At 37.8% G+C, this 12549-nt stretch overlaps 1 protein-coding gene across 4 annotated transcripts in view; it reads right to left on the bottom strand.

Annotated features, from left to right (window-relative positions):
* Positions 1 to 12549, bottom strand: part of GRIK2 (glutamate receptor, ionotropic, kainate 2) — a 1103729-nt gene that overhangs the window by 87135 nt on the left and 1004045 nt on the right. The window lies entirely within an intron of this gene.

The following is a 12549-nucleotide window of genomic DNA, read 5'->3' on the forward strand; positions in this document are numbered from 1 at the left end:
TCCTGTCTCCATACCTTTTCAACCTGTATGCAGATCAGATTATCCGAGAGGCTGGGCTCCATGAGGAGAAGTGTAGTGTAAGGATTGGTGGAAGATTCATCAACAGTCTGTGCCGTGCAGATGACACAACCCTGCTTGCTGAAACTGAGGAAGACCTGAAGCGCTTGCTGCAGAGGGTCAAGGACTGTAGCCTCCAATATGGATTGAGGCTAAATGTCAAGAAGACAAAGATTCTCACCACTGGGCCAACTGGCAGCATCAGGATGGATGGTGAAGAGATTGAGATTGTTCACAGTCTTAGTTTGCTTGGCTCCACAGTCAACACTCTCGGCACCAGCAGCCAGGAAATTAGAAGACGTATTGCCATGGGAAAGTCTGCTGTTAGGGACCTCTCCAAAGTACTGAAGAGCAATGGTGTCTCTCTGGAGACCAAGGTGTGTCTGATACAGGCCATGTTCTTTGCTATCACTTGTTATGCATCAGAGATTTGGACAACGACCAAAGAGGATAGAAGGAGAATTGATGCCTTTGAGCTGTGGTGCTGGAGAAGATTATAGAGGGTACCATGGACTGCTAGGATAACAAACAGATTCATCCTGGAAAGGGTCAACCCAGGCTGCTCCTAGGAGGCAAGGATTCTAAGGCTCCATCTAACATACTTTGGACATGTTGCAAGGAGGGAGAGGTCCTTGGAGAGGGACATCATGCTTGGTAGGGTGGAGGGACAGTATAGGAAGGGAAGGTCCCCTATGAGGTGGATTGATTCAGTGATTGAGGTAATCGGGATGGGTGTATTGGAGATGGTGTGATTAGAACAGGACAGAGCATTGTTTAGGAATGTTGTACATAGGGTCGCTACAATAACAACATTTGCCATTATTTTATCATATTGTGAATGACTTTCAGTCAGGGCACCATCACTAATACTGTAAATATTCATGTCCCTCTTCTGTTCATAAGGTTTTCAGAAGCCTGTTATTTAAGAAGTGATGGCCAACCCTACTTCCTAATCTCTCAATTTGGGAACTCTATGAAAATCTGTACACCATGTGTAACACTTGTGACATTTGCCATACCAGTGGCAGAGCAATCAGTGATATTTGAAGACTAATTTTATCTCTCTGGAACTAAAAATTTTCCTCTGTAAACATGCTAAACAGTATAAATTATTCAATGAAAGATATCTCTCATTGATCTATGTATCTATGAATAAAGACTATGTATTTATAAACCTATAGCTCTATAAATACTTCTTTTAATGAATATTTCTTGAAAGAAAATTTCTTCTTGTTATATCAGAAACACCTCATAGCTGACCCACCAGTGTATTTTGAAAGGCTATAAATCTAGTGGGCTTCTAGACTAGATTGCTCAACTTTTCCTGTGGAGTGGTTTTTGTACTCAAACTTCCTGTCTTGACAATGGCAGCACAAATCATTACCTGCTAGACCACTAGGGCTCCCTACCTAGGCATATTTAGGTCTTCCTTTCAGACTTTTTTTTTAAATAACTTAGCTCAGTAAGTAAAAAGCAAACATCACTGATGCAGTTTTAAAGTAAAACATAATGAAAGTCATATTGCCGCTCTACATAAATAATTTTAAGCTCTTGGATCAACAAACTGTGGCTGACTCTGAGAAGAATGGGAATCCCAGAACACTTGATTGTGTTCATGTGAAACCTATACTTGCATGAGGAGGCAGTTGTCAGAACAGAGAAGGAAGCACTGAATGGTTCAAAATCAGAAGGGTATATGCCAGGAATGCGTCCCATCTCCATACTTCCCAAATCTATATGTGGAACAGGTAATCCAGGAGGCTGGGTTTTATGAGGAGGAATGGGGTATCAGAATTGGAGGAATATTCATCAACAACCTGCTTTATGCAGATGACACAGCCTTGCTTGCTGAAACTGAGAAAGAGCTGAAACGCTTGCTCCAAAAGTTCGAGGACTGCAGCTTAAATATTAATTGATGCTTAACACCAGGAAAACAAACATTCTCACCACTGAGCCAATTGGCAGCTTCATGATAAACAATGAAGATATTTGAGATTGTTAACAGCTTCAGTTTGCTTGGCTTCACAATCAATGCTCTTGTTACCTACCAGCAGGCAGGAAGTCTAAAGACAAAAGCATTGCGAGAGTCTGCTGTCAGGGACCTCCACAAAGTACTGAATGGCAATGATGTCAGTCTAGAGACTAAAGGGCACCTAAGCCAGATAGTCTTCGCAATTACTTTCTATTTCCCAGAAAGCTTCACAATGACTAAGGGTGATAGAAGAAGAATTGATTCCTTTGAGTTGTGGTGCTGGAGAAGAGTATTGAATATACCACCGACTGCTAGGAGAACAAACAGGTTCATCCTGGAGAGAGTGAAATCAGGCTGCTCATTAGAGGCAAAGATTCTGAAGCTCCATCTGACACACTTTGGGCATGTTCTAAGGAGGTACCAGTCCTTGGAGAGAGACATCATGCTTGGGTGGGTGGAGGGACAACACATGAGAAGGAGAACCTTGATGAGATGGATTGACACAATGACTGGGGTAATATGGGTAGGTAGGTGTGTCAGAGACAATAAGGTTAGCTCAGGATAGAGCAGGGTTCAGAGCTGTTGTACATAGGGTCACTATGAGTCGCAAGTGACTTGACAGCCCACGATAAAAAAAATATGCATATTTAATACATTGTTACAAAACTCTAGAACACATTTCACATTTTACATATCCTAAGGAGAGTACTCTTTGGAGGCAAGAATAATGAGGCTTCAACTCTCATTCTTTGGACATGTTACTAAGAGGTGCTATTTCTTGGAGAAGGACATGATGCTGGGAAGAGTGGAGGGTCAGGGAAGGAAAGGAAGACTCTCAACCACGTGGACTGACACTGTAACTGCTAAAATGGGTTCTTGTGTGTCAGGAAGTATAAGGATGGCACAAGACAACAAAGTTCAGATATTTTGTTCATAGGGTTGCTATGAGCCATACTTGACTCAACAGCATCTAAATGCAATAAGAATGAAAAAGGTTTAGTGACCTTTTTGATCCCTTCTAACTTGTAGATTATTATTCTTTCAATTATTCATGGAAAAAATAAAAAAGATAGCATAAACTCTTTCCTTTACAGGATCATATTCTATAAATTCATCAACAATTTCTTTGCTACATTTTTATATTAATTTTCTGGATTGTTTTATTATTTTAAGTGTTGTAGTACCCAGATGTTTGAATCTCTTCAGTGACAAACTAGTAAATATTCAGCAACCAGCTTCTGGAAAAGAGTAAAAGGCACTAACATACATTGTTGGCTCATTTTCTGGTAACTAATCCAACTTATTTCAAGCTAAATGTCTATTATCAATTGAATTGTAACATTGCTGGAAGTTTAGTGCCTGCCATTTAAGTTTATACAGGCCAACTCCCACACAAAATTACTTATTCAAAAACTTCTGAATGACTTTCTGGTTGTTGGAAAATCATCTCCAATGGTTTCCGTAATAGAACCATGTCTTTAATTACTTTTATTAAGGGTACTAGAAAAAAGATAAGGGTACATGCAGCACTCAACTCCCTGGACAATGATCTATTTTTAATACTGGAATTTATTTTAGCTTCAGAATAAATTAAGCAGATAACCTGCTATATAATTATTACCTGTATTTCTCCTCAGTTTCCTCTTCAATTTCTTTATTGGTCTAAATTTCCAAACTCTTTGGGATCTCATTTTCATTCATGACTTGTTGTTAGGGAAAATCGAGTCGAATATGCTCAGTGACCCTAGGAACAACTGATCTGAACCCTCTCCTATCCTTTGCCAATCCTCATAATCTCTGACATACTTGAGCCATTACTGTAATTATCTTATTAATTAATGAAGACTTTACAGTCTTGAAGTTCATTAGTTTCTACTTTCTTTCTATTATAGTTTGCATAGGTGAGTTTTGGTGAACCATAATTTTATTATTATTGTGGCAATTTCCTAAGCTCATTGAAACCTCTTTTTTTGGTAATTTTCATTATGTTATTTGGGCAATTTAAAAAAAAAAACCCAAATGAAACTAAAACAAACAAAACCCTCTCTTTTTTCTTTATAGCACCCAACAGAACTACGACTGTGAGTGTGAAAACTATATATGACCTTTAAGCCTACACTGAAGCAGCACAATATTACTGGGAAAAGTTCTATTAAAATGCATGATGTTTAAGATGTTCCACACTGTCCAAGCAACTTGATACTTTGCTCAATTTGTTTTATCAATGTTTATTTAAATGTCATCTCTTTTAAAGATGAGGTCCTGTGCTCATTCACTTTTATCAGATAATCTTGTCCCATGCACTTTTTTAGATAACCTTGCCTTTTCCTCATAAATTCAGCAAAATTCATCGTCATCACATTGTTTTGACTTATAGATACCCTATAGATAGAGTAAAACTCTACAGAGTTTTCAGTTTCTCTGAGAACTGATTACACAGGAATCAGATTGTCTATACTTATTGGTGCACTCCCTAGAGGTGGCCAATTGTATCTGTGAAATGAGAGGACATAGAGATACAGCAGCAATGCACAGATGGGCTTAACTAAACATTTTCTTTTTCTCCCCTTAGGGCACAAAACAATAATAAAGATTGCTATGCTGCCAAAGGACAAGGACTGTAGTCTTCAGTATAGATTAAAGCTCACCATCAAGAAAACAAAGATTCTCACTACTGGGCCAATTGGCAGCACCATCATAGATGAAGAAGAGATTGAGGTTGTTAACAATCACAGCTTTCTAGGCTCCACTATCAACACTGTTAGCACACACAGTCAGATAATCAAAAGATGAGTTGCACTGGGAAAGCCTGCTGTCAAGGTCCTCTCCAGAGTACTGAAAACAACAATGTCAGTCTAGAAACTAAGGTGTGCCTGAACCAGGCCATGGCCTTCACAATGACTTGCTATGCATTAGAAAGCTAGACAATGACTAAGGATGAAAGAAGAATCAATGTTTTTGAATTGCTGTGCTGGAGAAAAGTCTTGAACATACTGTGGACCACCAAGAAAACAAATATGTCTGTCTTGGAAAGCGTGAAACCAAGTTTCTCCTTGGTGACTAGGATTCTGAAGCTCCATCTCACATGCTTTGAGCATGTGGCCAGGAGGAACAGTCCTTGGAGAAAAAAATCATGTTTGAAATTTTGGAGGGACAGCTCAGGAGAGGAGGACACCAGATGAGATCAACTGATAAAGTAACTCTGGTATTGGTGGTAGGTGTTTTGGAATCAGTGAGACTAACTTAGGGTAGGGCAGGCTTCAGAGCTGTTGTACATAGAGTCACTATGAGTATAGGTGACTTTATGGTATATAACAACAATAAAAACATGCCTGCCAAATAAACAGTCAGATGTTGTAGATGGCTACAGTCCATGTCCCCAGATGAGAAGGCCCTATGCATAGTTGACAAGTTTATTGTTTCAGATCAATGGCACCAGTGGTCCCAGGTGACCACAAATTATTCCATATTAATGGCATTGACATTTCACACAAGGGTCTTTTAATAAAAATTTATAGAATACAACAAGAAAAAGACTGATAGCCCAATAATAAAATGGGCAAAATATATGAAAACTTTTGTCATAAAGGGAGATATGAAAAAATGCTCAAAATCACTGAGAATCAGAGAGAGGCAAATCAAAACCACAATGAGATACCATTTCCCCCAGTATCAGTGGCAAAGTTTAACAGAATAGCAAGGAATATACGTTGGAGTTGTGGGAGATTGGAACTTTCATGTACTGCTAGTGAGATTGTTAAATGGTACATTTGTAGAAGGCAGTATGGCGTTTCTTATAAAACTGAATGTAACAATCCCATATAACCCAGCTATAGTACTGCTGGTAATACACCCCAAGGGAGTTGGAAATGAGGCATGAATGGAAATATGTTTGCCTATGTTCACAGCAGCATTCTTCACCATAGCAAGAATATGAAAAACAGCTCAAATGTCCATCAAGAAATGAATGGAGAAATTGTGGTACATTCACACAATGGAATACTATAAAGCACTAGGGAGCAGCAAGTTTGTCAAATACTATATAACGAGAGAGTCTAGTGCATATTATGCTGAATGATCTAACACAGTCTCATAAGGAAAATTACTGCCCAAGATTATTATAGTAGAAATAAAAGGATAATTAGTAAGATGTGTATAAATATCCAAAAGGGGGAGGGTAGAAATCACTAAGATAACAAAATTTAGTGGGTGTATTAGGGAGAGGAAGATGGACTGGGAAAGATTCAATGGAGATTTATAAGGATAGTGTAATATCAGGCACAGAATAATGGCAATCAATTATAAGGATGCAGTGTATATGAGTGACTGTATGAAAAACAATGTAAATGAGGGATTGTATAGAACAAAATGTATATGAATGAAATACAATATAAATGAATTATTTTATGAAACCAATTGGGGATAAAGAACAAATTCCTAAAAATAATAAAAGAAAATGAAAATGAGAGTAATATACACAGTCATCCTACCAGGAAGAGTTGGTTGACACTAAACTGTTCAGAAAGCAGCCTATGATTAATAATCATTAGGAACGAATTAAGAAGTTCAAATTTCACTGAAGAATTACCAAAAGATATGGCCTCAGTAATTAATTAAATACCAATTTAATATTCTTATAAATATATGCATCCTTGGACATATTCATTAATCTATATCAAGAAATCTATAAAACAGATTCCTGGCCAGCTGACTGGAAGAGATTCATATTTGTTTCCAGTATTCCAGACAAAACCTGTACCTAACAAAACAGAGCTCACAATAGCACAATTCACAAAGTGTGCCATCCTACCCAGGTGTCTTCCTTTATTTCATCCTAAAAGATGATCATTTCTTTATTCCCCCTTTTGTAGGTGCTGGTCATGTTGCTTAATAATGCCTAAGACTATACAATCAGAAAATATTAATTCACATTCTAATGCTGTTTTTAGGTTCCAGTCAACTAGGACTCACAGTGGTCCTATGAAAAGCAGATCTGAACTGTGCCCTATTATGTGCCGTCCTCACATTCTCTGTCATGTTCAAGGCCATTGTTGTAGTCATGGTATCAAACCATCTCATTGAAGATCTTTCTCTCCTTTTTTCCCCACCATAGGCCTTTTCCAAGGACTGGCTCATTCTGACAACATGCCTGAATTCTGTGAGACCAAGTTTCTCCATCCCTACCTACAGGGAACTCTGGTTGTTCTTCCACCAAGTCAGATTTGTTTATTCTAGAAATAAGAATAATCTTCAAAACAAGCAAAAGGCTCATCTTTGGATTTTTTTTACAGATAACTGTATTGATTTAAAATCCCCATAAATCTTAGAGTACATTTACTTTTATAAATGAGTAATTACTAAAAGAAGAATAAGAAACTCTGCTGCTATCATGTTAACACTGACTTGTGTGGCTTCATATGTTGAGAAATAAAATTGTACTCTAGAGGGCTTAGTTGGTTTTCAGAAGCAGATTGCCAGGACTTTCTTCCAATATACCTCTCGTTGGTTCTGCCCATCACTTTACTTATTAGCTGAGTTCCTAACTGTTCATGCCAAACAAGGACTCCTGTCACTAAATTTAAAATTTGTTAGAGAAAAATTGTGTCAATATTACTACCAACAATATAAATATCACCTATTTTTAGAAGCTTTACTTAAAAGCATTATTATCAAAAGATTTCAAAATATTAAAACCCATACACACACTCCTAAAACTCAAACTCAGTGTGTTGGAGTCCGTTCTAACTCATAGTGATCCTTTCTTGGGAATTTAAACTTTAAATCACACTGAGAGTTGACTTCTCACCTTTCTCCCAAGATATCACTCTGTATAAGGTATAACTGAAACCCCCTCATATGGCCTTGCTTCTAAGAGTCTGACCATGGTCCAAATTCAGACATTCACCACCAGTCTTCCTTCCTTCTTATAACTTACAGAAGCCAAGTAAATAGCGGCAGACCCTTCCCTTTTCCTAAGACTCACAGTAACTGGGTTTTCAGTCCCTTCCATCCCTCCTGGTGTGAATTCCCAAAGAAGTTGAGATGCTGGCAGGTTCAAATCCACCAGATACTCCAAAGGAAAAAGATAAGCAATCTATTCACAACCAAGTTATGAGCTTTGAAAACTCCCTGAAGAGTCAACTATGAAATGGTTTTAATTTGATGACAGCGAGGTTTGTTTGATATAAATAATGCAGTCATCAACATGAGTTGATGAGAAGAACAGAAACAAGTACATACTTAACCCCAAAATTTAACCTACTCCCAATTAGCACACCCTATAAGAAAACTAAGCAGCTAAAATCAGTGCCATCTCTGTCACCCCTGCTGCAATTGGCTTAACTCTAGCTATTTCCTCACTTGGTAAGTCTTCTGCTAAATAAACTATAAATACCCATATTTTCTGTGCCAAATCAGTTTTTCCTCTTTCATTGTAAGCCTATTCTGAGGAGTTATAGTCCCTGGATATGGTTTCCAACATGCTGGTGTATTTGAGCCACTGGAGACATTTAATTCACTGTAGAGTGCTCCTGTCAAAAACTTCATCTTACTCGAATCAACAATTAATACCCTTGATACCAGCAGTCAGGAAATAAGAACATACATTGCACTGGAAAAATCTACAGTCAGGAACCTCTCAAAATTATTGAGGAGTAGTGATGTCAGTTCAAGGGCTAAGATGTGTCTGAAATAGGCCATAGTCTTTCCTATTACTTGCTAAGTATCATAGAGCTGGATGGTGACTAAGGATGATGGAAAAAGAATCAGCAACTTTGAGCTGTAGGTTGGAGATGAGCCCTGAAACATCTGATGGATGCTAAGGAGATGGTGCAGCCAGAGTGTTTTTTGGAGGCAGGAAAGATGAGACTTTGCCTCACATACTTTAAGCGTGTTGCTTGGAGAAGGACATGATGCTGATAAGGGTGGATGGTCAGGGAAGGAGGGGAAGACTCTCAAACAGGTGGGTTGACACAGTGACTACTACATTGGGCTCTCCTATGTCAGAAAGTCTGAGAATGGCCCAGGACAGAAAAGGGTTCAGATCTTTTGTTCATAGGGTCGCCAAGGGTCAAACTCAACTCAAGGGCACTTAGCAACAGGCATTTTACCAATACAGTATCATTTAAATGTTCATCTTTCTATGATATAAGTTGTGTTAAAAAAAACATTTTAGAGATAAGTAAGATTAGAAAATTTCCACATTGAGCTCATTGCATAAAATAGTTTTACAAATTAGTTAGATGTTAAATCACAAGACTGCAGACTATAATGGTACAAATGTTTTTGCTGACATTACTTCTCTGTAAGTAGCTTTTAGCTTTATATAAGGCAATGATTTAAAGAAAATCCAAAATTTATTTTAGATAATTACTCTTAGAAGATAAAGAAAGAGGAATAGATTTAAGATAATATAATCTCAATATTTGGGATTCAGATTAAACACCAATGAATCTAAAAGGATATTACCAAAATATCTATACAAAAGAAAAAAAAAGTATGTAGAACAAAATCCAATTTGAAACCTAAGGAAATAAAATAAATACAACAAAAATGCCAAAAACAACAATAAAACTGTATACATAATACTGCTGAGCAGAATACTTTACTTTTAAAGAAACACTGTCCAAAAGGGACTAATTCCAAGCATGTGTTATTTGATTCCCTCAAAAAGCTCTATTTAATCTTATTAGGATTGTAAGGATAGTGTAGGTGAGTTAACGTGTGTGTGATACGCTCACAACCTGCTCACTTCGAATATATCCCCAAACAGGTTTAAACCCACTGGGAGTGCAAGAAGATTATTTTAAGAACCAGAGGCTAAAATTGATCCAAACTCTGACCAACTTGCAATGGAAAACGATAAGAAAGTATTTATCATTTGTCACCACAAGCTGTATTTCAGGCAAGTTTCAAGATGAGTAAGTGAGGCAAGGTAGATGATTATACATTTAAATCACTTATTACCTTACATTTTCTTTCAAAAAGGCAGTGGGAGAAGCAATATGTATATACCCTACTTAAAAGTCCTCCCTTAAGTGAAGGCTCAGTTTAGCATATTTCTATTTTATGGCAATTACTTTCTTCATAACCATCTTTTGTTTTGACATAAATCTCTACTTCGAGCTTCACCACCCTGTACTTAAGTTGTGTAGTTTTGTCTCTAATTAGTATTCACTTTATTTGAGGCAATAATCATTTCAAAAGAGGTAAAGCATAAACTTTCGGATTCTCTTTCTTTTATGTCTCCTTCATATAATTAATTATGTTACTTGTTAACCTGTTCAAAGACAAATGTTGACATCAAGGTTCTGGGAAGACTCGAACAACCTACAAAATGCAGGGCGTGACTTTCTTGCTGAAAGTGAAGAGGGCTTGAAGCATTTACTTAAGAATATGAAAGAGATGTTGCTAGGTGCCATTGAGTTGAGTATGATACTTAGTGTCCCTCTGAACAACAGGTCTGAATTCTGGATGATCCTGTGCCATCCTCAGAATTTCTGATATACTTGAACCCACTGTTGCAGTCACTTTGAAAATCCATTTCATTGAGGGTCTTCCTCTCTTTCACTGATCCTCCCTCCACCTTTTTAAGCCTGATGTCCTTCTCAAAGAATAGCCTCTTCTAACAATATGTCCAAAGTATGTGTGATGAAACTTTGCCATTTACTTTCATGGAGCACTCTGGCTTCATTTTTCAAAGACATATCTGTTTGTTCTTTTGGCAGTTAGACTCACTATCAACAACCACAGAAGCAAGAGGGAAGAAGAAATCAAAAGACATTAATACATTAAGCAAATTTGCTGACAAGGGCTTTAAAAAAAATAAAAATGGAATGCTTCACAAATTTACGTGCCATCCTTGCAGAGGGGCCATGGTAATTTTCTCTGTATCTTTCCAATTTTAATATATGTGCTGCCGAAGAGAGTATACAAGGACTTCTTTTAAATGCTAAATATAAAGATGTCACTTTAAAGACTCAGGTGTGCCTGACTCAAGCTATGGTATCTTCAGTTGTTTATATATGTATGTGTATATATAAAAGTTAGACAATGCTTAAGGAAGATCAATGAAAACTTAATGTCTTAGAGTGTTAGTGAGGAATGACATCATCTTAAATAATTAGGTATGTTTTCAGGAGATACTTGTCCTTGGAAAAAGATCTTCAATGAGATAGATTCACACAGTGACTACAACGGGCTTCTGCACAATAGAGACTGAGAGGACCGTAATCAGAGAGGATGGATCAGGGAGACTTCCCGACTTTTGTGCATGGGGTCACTATGAGTTGGAGCCAACAAGTGGGCACTTAACAATAACAAACCACTGAAAATAATAATTCACTATTTTTTAAAATAGTTTTTCATACTGAGAGGCTACAGGACTAATTCTACATAACCTACCACTAGAATTTAAACTCTAGTACTGTTTTTATCTACCAAATTCAGCAGTAGAAAAATTGCTAGATTGTCTTTATTCTCCTAACTGATATAGACACTGGAGAAGAATGAACAAATTCAAGCTATTTTCAACAGGTACTTATGTTGTTTACAAGCAACTCTAACATTGACATTTATTTAGTCACAGAGAATCTAGAAAATTTATTGAAGTATTATCAATTTCTATTTCAGCATATGTCTCTATAGTTTTTCGGGATGTACTGAAAGGATAAGGTACACTACTGCTGTCATTGTTGTTAGGTGCCATTAAACTAACTACAACGCATGCAGCCCTATGACCAGCCTTATGACCAACAGATCTGAACTTTGTCCTATCCTGGGCCAGCCTCATAATCTCATTGCTATAGTCATTCTAGGGTAAAAAAAGTATTACAGAGCACAATCATACATCAAGCATATTTTTTAAAATCAGATTCTAAAGTGTTGTTGTTGTTGTTATGTGCCATCGAGTCATTTGCGACTCATAGCGACCCTATGTACAATAGCCCTAAACCCTGCTCTATCCTGTGCCAATTGCATTGCCTCTGACACACCCATCCCGATTACCCCAGTAACTGAATCAATCCACCTCATAGAGGGTCTTCCCCTCCTGTGCTGGCCCTCTACCCTACCCAGCATGATGTCCGTCTCCAAGGACCTGTCTCTCCTTACAACATGTCCAAAGTATGTCAGACAGAGCCCCAGAATCCTTGCCTCTAAGGAGTAGCCTGGTTTAACCCTCTCCGGGATGAATGTGTTTGGTTTTTTTTGGCAGCCCATGGAACATTCAATACTCATCTCCAGCACCACAGCTCAAAGGCATCAATTCTCCTTCTGTAGTCCCTAGTCATTGTCCAACTCTCTGATGCATAACAAGTGACTGCAAAGACCATGGCCTGTATCAGGCAGACCTTAGTCTCCAGAGAAACACCGTTGCTCTTGAGTACTTCAGAGAGGTCCCTAACAGCAGACTTTTCCATTGCAATGCGTTTTTTTATTTCCTGGATGCTGGTGCCAAGAGTGTTGACCGTGGAGCCAAGCAAACTGAAGCTGTGAACAATCTCAATCTCTTCGCCATCCAT

This window comes from Elephantulus edwardii, unplaced genomic scaffold (assembly GCF_000299155.1).
Source record: "Elephantulus edwardii isolate Elephantulus edwardi_28Jun2011 unplaced genomic scaffold, EleEdw1.0 scaffold00013, whole genome shotgun sequence".
Classification (NCBI taxonomy): Eukaryota; Metazoa; Chordata; class Mammalia; order Macroscelidea; family Macroscelididae; genus Elephantulus; species Elephantulus edwardii.